Source organism: Calonectris borealis, chromosome Z (assembly GCF_964195595.1).
Source record: "Calonectris borealis chromosome Z, bCalBor7.hap1.2, whole genome shotgun sequence".
NCBI classification, from domain to species: Eukaryota; Metazoa; Chordata; class Aves; order Procellariiformes; family Procellariidae; genus Calonectris; species Calonectris borealis.
In genome coordinates this window covers 7,212,011-7,220,803 of record NC_134352.1, presented here as the reverse complement: position 1 = coordinate 7,220,803, position 8,793 = coordinate 7,212,011, and the positions used below count along the sequence as shown (strand labels likewise).

The window sequence follows — 8,793 nt, the reverse complement described above, 5'->3', positions numbered from 1 at the left end:
CGTGGCTGTTACCTGTCGTGCCGGCTGGGAATTTTTAAGGTTGAAGTGGTTTATATAAAGACTTACAGTAAAACAGATGCGCTGCCAAAATCACTCAAGACCTTTGTCCCCGGGATATGCCATGCAGCCTCTTAAATTTTGCAAGAACTCCACAGTGAAAATTAAAAAGATAGAGAATTACGTGTATAATCTTGCGGTGGCATTGGGAAGATTAATGGACCACTGCCATAGGGGAAGTGAAACCTCTCTGAAGGCAGATTTTTCATGTAATTAAAGTGATCAGGAAAACTTAAGTTCTCCTGAAAATCTGCTTAGTGAATTACTCAAAACCCTTGTAGGAATTTGTGTGGAAGTAGCTGGAGCGTCGTACTCAAGTAGTGTCTGAATACATCTTTGGCTATGTTTCTTCAGCTAACGGCTAAAAAGAAATTTTTAGGCAGTGTTATAATGCACTTTTTTGCTGTTTGCTTTAGAAAGGAGCAGAGGCGGTGGCGGGGAGCGGGGCTGTGCCGCCTTTGCCGGCGCGTGGCGTGTTCTTTCAGAGCAGGACATCGCCCTGCTGAGCACCTCCCACCATTGCAGCCCCCGGAGGCTTCCAGTGCCGGTGGAGGAATTGAAAGAGGATCATTCCCCCCTTTTTTTCTTCCCGGATTATCAGGCCACGCTATGTGACTACAGTCACCCTGCCAGAAGGTATTGGGCATTTTATTTGTCAGCATACTATGGAAAAATATGGGATAAGTTGCTAAGGGACTTAGTTTTCCAGCTACCGCTGATGTCCGTCCAGACACATGAACTGTGTTTGAACGAGTTTTTTAGAGAGTCATGAAGGCGGGTGGAGGAGTGAGCTGCTGATGCCAGCCTGGGTCTTGCAAGCCATTCAGCAGAGGGACTCCATCATCTCTAGAGTCCCAGCTGAGATCGGAAGGTTACAGGCCCAGGACACTGCAAACCACTTAGGCAAACAGATGACATCAAGCCAGAGACCACGGCTACACTGTCAGCTTCAGTGGTACCTGATTTCAGCAGGAACACTCACTTTACATGCAAGGTGTGCGGGATCTGGGCTTGGAGCTGGGATCTCACTCATTTTTCTTCTCTACTTCCAAACTCAAAAGTGAGTTAATGGTTGCAATTATTAATGAATGTTTTGTGGCCCATTGGGAAGCCTAATATCCAATTTGTTCTGAATTACTGAAGTCTGATTGCTTCCAGGACACACTACAAGGAGCGGCTGGGAATTTCAAAGGAAATGCAGGTGATGCTTCTGAGCTGAGTTACGGAGAACGAAACCCCACACTGCTGGAGGAGATGCTGGAGATGTGCCGGATGGCTGTGCCTGGTGCAGGAGAGCATCTGCAGCGCTGAAGGTACATCACGAAGACCAGCCTCTCTCTAAGGGCCCCTCTAGAGGGAGGGCTGGACCTTAGCTCCAACCTAATGGTGCCAATCTCGTTGCCTAATCCCGTGTGCCACCCCCCAGATCTCCCAGCAGGACACCTGAGACCCATGAAAGGCTCCTGCCATGTGGGACCAGGTGCCACCTCCACTAACGGGGAGGCAAATGATGTAGGGGCTCTGTGTGGAGATCCAACTGCGTTTTTTGGCGTGAGCTGGGACAAGCGAAGTGCTATTGCCGGGGTGCAGGGGCATATCTGTAAGGATCAGGGAGATGTCCCACAGCCCCTGAGCATGGCGAGCAGGGACTGAGGGCCTGGGCTGGGCTGAAGTGGGGCCCGGGGAAATGGGCAGGGGTGGGGGAGGCTGGTCAGGGACATGAGAGCCCATTAGTGTCCACAGACAGCTCTCTCTTGATCTCATGTTATTTTCTGAAGAGTTCACTTTCTTCCTACCTTTATCCCTGGAGGAAGCGATATCTTCAGTTCCCTGTCCTTAATAAATGCACAGAAAGATTGGGGCTAATTGATACCTTTTTGATGTCCCCAAGATTCTCATGATGCAGAGGACCTTCACTGCTTCAGTTAAATATTAGGGATTTAGAAGTTTTCTTTAGGTCGTGTATTTTATCAGGCATCCTTGAATTTCCAATAAATTAAATAAAAACTCATGAGATAGCATTGAATTGCTAGACTAGTCCTAGCTTTGTAGCAGCTGCTTTGTAAGAGCCATTAGAGAACAATCTGAAATTAATTCTGATAGGTGAAGCTGAAATAAATTTTGTTGCTATTGACCCTCTACATCCAATGACCTGGAAAAGTGGCATCCTTCTCTTGTGTTAAAATTCTACGAACAAAGCAGCTTCATTAGGTCAATTAGTTTGCATACATATGTTAACAAAAAGACTTCCATGTGGGAGAGGAAAAATTCAGCTGAAAAATCAATCCCAAATTCAAGGGATTCAAAGGAATCAAGGGAATCAGTTCCAAATTCCTGCTGATTTATGGACTGCTTCTCTGACATCAGTTTATCTAAACTTCATCTAGCTTTATTTTTCTGTTCTTAGCACGGGCAGTATTTGTTCTTCTTAACCAACTTGCCATACACCATGTATTACCAGCAGAGCTTACATAAAATCCTAGGAATGAGACTTATAAAGCATCTCAGATTTCAAATTAACAGGATAATTCCAAAAGATTTAATGTACTCAGGGATACGACCGTTGCAGATCAGCAACACTCCACTCCAGGCAGCCCACGGCATATTCTGATGCTTTCAAAACCCTCTCAGTCTTGAAGCCCATCCTGGTGCTCTGTGGCTGTGCAAGGGACTGAGACATGTTCTTGCTAGTGCAATACTTATACAGGGCACTGTGAAGAATAATAATAGCACCACCATTACCACTACAGCCACAGTGACCTTCTAGACTTAAAATCTCTTCTCAATAACCTGAGAAAATGCCTTTTGTGGAACCACTGATCTGTGGTCTGATGCCTACCTGGGAGGGTGTGACGTTGGTGAATGTCATGCCATGCGGGCTGAAGACAATTATGTTGTCTCCTTGACCGGCGTGTGGAGAACAGGAAAATATTTGATCATTGGCAAACTCTTAGCACCTGTCGCAGCTTGGTTGGTCTTCAGGAAAGCTGAGGTTCAAGTGCTAAAGCAGTGAAGAATGATATTGCTGAAGTTGTAGTGTTAATACACTCCTGTTTGGTTGTGCAGAAGCATAGAAAAATAGATGCACTAGACAAGAAGAAATTCCACTAGGACTATTAATCTAGATAAGATATATTCCTTACATAAGTATAGAGTGCTATGTTCTTCCATGGTAAATTCTTCCATGGAAAAATTTGTGAAATCATTCTGTTTCATGTTGTAGCATTCTTGAGACTCCAGAGTGCCAATATCTCCTTCCACTTCTCTTGTAATCAGTTTGGTCTGATTACTGAGGGAGCCAAGTTATCACTTCAAAAATTTCTGAGACTCCTTCCTACAGTGCTGTGCTCAATATATGTTTTTTTAATGTCTCAATATAATCCAGTCAAAGCTTATTTTCTATCACATACTTAAAATCCTGATTCCTCAAATGGTAGATATATAAAATTTTGCTGTGTGTTTCGCAGAACAGCAGCAGCCATAAAAAAGTTCTACTAGATTCTAATTTTGTCTTCCAGGTCATGTATTCTGATAAATTTTCTGTCCAATATCTGTTAATAAATAGACCTTAACAGAAATCTAGCTTGACTGGGGCCAGTGTATAATCATGCCAAAACTGTGACGAATGTTTAAAATTAACAGGTATGATTTCACTTCCTTATTCTGAAGACAGATCGTTATTTACACATTGCTATATCCAAATGCAGTAAAACATTGTATAATACGAAAAGGATCCTAAACTTTCAAAAATAACTTTTTTTTCGTTTTTTTTGTTTTTTTTTTCCTTTCAGGCAGTTTGCCTCATACTGATGGGTATGTCTCAGCAATACTGGAGGCTTCATCACGTCACTTGGGTGAAGGTGGTGGTTGTAGGTAGACAGCCATCTTTCTGTGGAGGACAGACGTACCTCTGATAACTCCTCACAGGTGGTTTTAAATACAGTAATCATCTCCATAGGCTTGCCTGGGTCAAGACTGAAAATGTGAGACTTAATATACCTGTTTCACTTTCACTGGTGGACCTGTTGTCTCCGGAGCTGGCAGGAGACACTTCTTTGCTCCAAAAGGTACCTGATTTCAACATCTTTTCCACAATCTCTGCCTGAAGCCACTCTTACTTGCAACATGAAGGTAACACCATCAAGAAAAAAGATAATATCAGTAGTTTTCACCCACGCATTCAGATGCTGACAGTCTTTTATGTGAAACAAGGGAACAGCAAGACCTGGCTGAATATCTCCTATGCTCTTCCACAAGATTTATGAATTTTTATCCCTTTTCATCTTTTTAGCAGTTACAGGGAGACTGGGTTCCCTTGTCAGGGAACAACCTTTTCAGGTTGGTTTTTTTTTGAATATTTAGTCTTGTAAAAACCTGCTCAGCTGTTCTCCTTTCATCCCAGGATAACAGGACTGATCAAGTCCGAGAGTACGAAGTCTGGCTCAGATATATGCAGTAGCTTTTTTAGTATGAACTGCTCTTCAAAGGATCCTAGAACCAAACTGTAGCAATAAGCTTTAAATGATTTCTTCAAAACCAGGTAATTTCCCTGCAAAGCCTATTTTCTTCTTTCAGGCTAGGAAATAAATAAATAATGGTGAATGTGTCTATATTTATTACGGTTAACAACTGTTTTTACGTGGTCTATCCTAGGCCCGTGTGTAGTTTTTCTACTGCACAAAAATGCATGCAAGATTCATGGTTCAGCAGAAGTCATCAGGATGTCCCAAAATGCAGGTTTTCTGCTGTCTAGGTTGGAGGTGTGTGGAGAGGTAACTGCCTTCTCCTCGGAGAAAACTGCTCTATAAGGAGGTGCTGAGACAGGGTTGAAAACTTACAGAAAATTTCTGTAAACCAACAACAATTAATCTGCCAGACTCTCCTTATCCCCAAGGACTTTATTGTGAACATAGTGTCTTTGTTTCTCCTTATCACTGTGGTCCTTATCGCTGAGGACTTTAAGGTGGACGTATTGCCTTTATGTCTTCAGCTGTGTATTTCAGATTCAATACTCCATGAAGATTTGTTGATGAGGAAATTACTTGAACACCATTAGCTGTGGACTCAGCCTTGCAGCCATGAACAATTTCCCATTGTCTTTTATGGGAGCAGGACGACACATAGGAAAGCAAGCATATGGTGCAAAGATCCCACATCCATGTAAGCAATCAGAAAAGCCTTAACAGTAATTAGAACCTGAAAAAAAAAGCAGAGACGCTTGCCATAAGATGGTATACAAGAGTAGATTTGCTAGGGTGTTCTTCAGGGTTTCCAGAAGGTATTGTTCTTCCTTGAGTAGAAGATGCATCTGGTAAAATATTACATTCTCTGTCCACTATTGCATTTTCTCTATGATTTTTTAAAAGCTAATGAAACTGCTGCTGATATCAGCATTGGAAATTCAGGCACACCATCATTTTCTCTGAAGACTGGCATTTATTTATTATTTTTAGGACATTTTCACTTAGTTTTTTCTTAACTCTGAATGTAGAAACTTCTAAAGAGACAAACACGGACTCTTTGCCACAGAAACAAAACAATTTATCTCTACTGACCAATCAAATCAGAGGCAGGGCAGGAACTGGCCCTGGCTCTAATCTCTGTGGGAAGTGGGATCAGTTATGGATATTTATCTATTTGTATTCCCCTGGAGTCCTCCAGAGGTGCCATGCAGAATCAGCTCCCCATTGTGCTGTACGTTGCAGCAACACCAAGGAGAAGATAGTACATGAGGGTCAGTTACTTTCTACAGTCTATAAGTCTTTTGTCCCTGTCCAGAAGTGTTTATATTGACTAATTTGTCCCCCGTCTGAGAGTCCAAATGACTGTCTTCAGGCAAGATTTACTCATTGTCTTGCTTCGTCCCATGTTCTAGAGAAGGAAACTTACCCAGAGTGCTAAAACGGCCGGCCACCCGCCCTCCTTTGGAGCAGGATTGGAACCAGCTGGTGTGGCTTGTGGGACAGACCAGGGACAGACGTGGACAAGGCAACCGGGAGCTGCAGAGCTTCAGGATGTCTTATGGTTAACCTCCAGAAGCTGATCTGAGGGCTATGCTCCCCTGGTAGAGCCACCAAGTAAGGGATGAACACCTTCCCTAGCCCGAAGGGGTTGAAATACGTCCCTTTGTGAACCCAGAGAGTTTCATTTGCCTGTTGTAAACAAAACACTTGAGAACATCCCCTGTCAGCCACTACTTGTGTGCTGAAACAAGACCTCTGGAAAAAAAAGTAGGCATCTTCTAAGTATTTCAACAGGAGATGGAGTTATTTCTAATCTAAGCTTTTCAGTCCAGCACAGTGAAGAAAAAAATTCATGAAGAAATCTGAGCGGTAAGGTGTTTTAAGCCTATCTTGTAGCTGTGGTGTTCATACACCCTCATTGTAGCTTCTCATAGCCAACAGGATTTTATTTTAAAAAGTTTGTTTTCACCTGTCAGCCTTGTCTATTCCTATCTGATAGGTGTCCATGCTTATCAAATGCCATAGTCGCTTTTAACCTGCCCAAAGGCGCTCTAGATAGGAAAGTCAGTTTTATTCTGAAAAAAATGCATAGGAACGTGGTTTACGCACCTTTTCTTTTATCGGGTGGGCAGCTGGACCGTGCGCATTGAGGCAAAACACCACCAGTGTGAGTTGGGGGTACACACAGAAATGTTCCTGCTCTGTACGAATGGGATGAGACTCTACCTGACATCCTACTACCATTTTCTAGGTCTCTTGAGTCACCAGCTGGGAGACAGGGGAGAAATGAACTGAGGAGAGAAGCAAAAATGATTGTGAGTCTGATTCGTTCCCTGCCCAGGCAAAACCCACGGCCACCCTGTTCCTGCCTTGCCTATCCAGTGCCTCTAGGACTGTCTGTCTATTCCTAGACTTCTCCTCCGCCACAGCAACTGTTTGGCTGCCCTTGCTGGATCTGCTTTTAAGAAAAACCCAAACAAAGCATATACTGCCTTATAAAAAGGCTTTACTTGATTGTGCGTAACAGTTCGGTCTGTCTGAGACAGATTCTCAGCTGGCGTGTAATCATGTTTAGACAATGTATGTGCTGCTTTGCTGTATTTATTCCGTCCACTTCTGGCCACATATTCATTTTAAATATAGGAATCTAACTGAAATACCGGAAAAGCCAGTGGGGATCTCTCCAGGGATCTAGTGGGCTTTGGGGTCGGCAAGGTGGGTCAGACCAGTGGTCTGTTTTCCCCTCTCCATCAGCGGTGGATAACAAGGGAGTCTGGGATGAGAGGAAGCCTGGGGTGACCCCAGCAGTCTGTGCCGTGCGGCACATCCGAGGGGGGTCCTGCCCGACCTCCCGCGGAGGCGCAGCCGCTGCCCTCCGGCAGGAAGAGGAGCCTCTTGCTCCGTGTTTGCTGGCGAGCTTCGTTTTTCTCTTTGCCCAGCTCACTCCCTCTCTTTACTTGTTTTCCTGCAATATGATCGTCCCCTCCCGGCTGTCAGTCAAGAAGATTGGCATCTGCCTTGTGCAGAGTGGCTCCCTTAATTAGCCCCAGGAGCATCCCGCTTGTGGTCTTTTTCCCTTTTCTGTCTCCTGCCACGCAGGCGGCTGGTGAGAGCCTTCCTTCTGTTGATTTCTGCTTGTGCCCTTGTCACACGATTCCTACCTGACCTTTTCCATAGCTGCTCGCCAGTGACACTCGAGTAGCCCAAAGCCCACCCTTTGGTGGACCACCTTACAGGACAACGAGGAATTTTCTCCCGTCTGCCTCCTGCTCTCTTCCCCCTCCTTCTTTTCCTCCCAACCTTTTTTGAACTCTGAGAGGTTTTATACTTAACAAGCCTGAGTGCTACTGCTGTCTGCCCTCCCATAGATTCATTCCTTGGGGTCTGCACTTCCCCTCTTCGTTCCTTGTGGTTGTCAGATGTGATTTCCCATGGTTCCTTAGACGATGCGAAGCAGAGGAGCGATCACAAGCCTCAGGCGTGCTTCCTCTTTCAGAAGAGGGTCAGGTCAAGGCTGGCTGTGATGAGCACTGCCAGTCTGATGAAGGCAATCTGTTTAATAAGGGATGCAGATGCTTTGGGAGAAGGCTCTTCTACAATCCCAACTTGATACAATTAAAGATGTGGAAAACCTTTTTCCTCCTCATATCCTGAAAACCTTGTGGCAGATGACTGCATCTCACTGGAGAAGAGATTAAAGGAGGTTATTGTATGAGAGAAAAAGCCCAGAGTACAGCAATGAAAATTACCCAGTGCCTGGGGAGAAGAAACCACATGAGGAGAACTTTAAAAAGACCAGAACTATTTAGTACGGAAAAGCGAACAGGAGGGGGAAATGTGATAGTGCGACATGTTTTATTGGAGGATATAAAGACAGCCAAACAAGGGATATTTTCTCGAATAAACCCCTTGATCTAAGGACATGGGGTCACTTTGCAGCATATAAGGACAACATCTTTCAGACAAGTCAGTTGAATTTATTTGTGTCATGCATATGTGCGGTTCACAACGACACAAGGAAATCCAGGAGTGTAAAGGAATATGACTGCTCTGCCAGGCCTTGCGTGCAGAAAGTGAGATTCACGTAGCTGGCTCTGGTTTTGCACGTCCTCACGGATGGATCCATGCTGAGCACATGTGCAGCACGGGGCTACAGTCCTCTCCTCCCTTTCCCCAGATGTGAGCTGGCTATGTCCGGCACATGAGATGGTGGAGCAGGAGAGGGGCTCTGCTACTCTGCAGATGGAAATGCACCATCTGGAAAAGCCCTGTT

General features: G+C 44.6%; 1 long non-coding RNA gene across 1 annotated transcript; it reads left to right on the top strand.

Moving 5' to 3' along the window:
- The first annotated feature begins 862 nt into the window (after window positions 1-862).
- On the top strand, window positions 863-4,601 carry LOC142075424 (uncharacterized). The gene is made up of 3 exons (XR_012670879.1): window positions 863-1,117; window positions 1,216-1,370; window positions 3,849-4,601. It is a non-coding gene; the product is annotated as an uncharacterized LOC142075424 (long non-coding RNA).
- The last annotated feature ends 4,192 nt before the right edge of the window (window positions 4,602-8,793 follow it).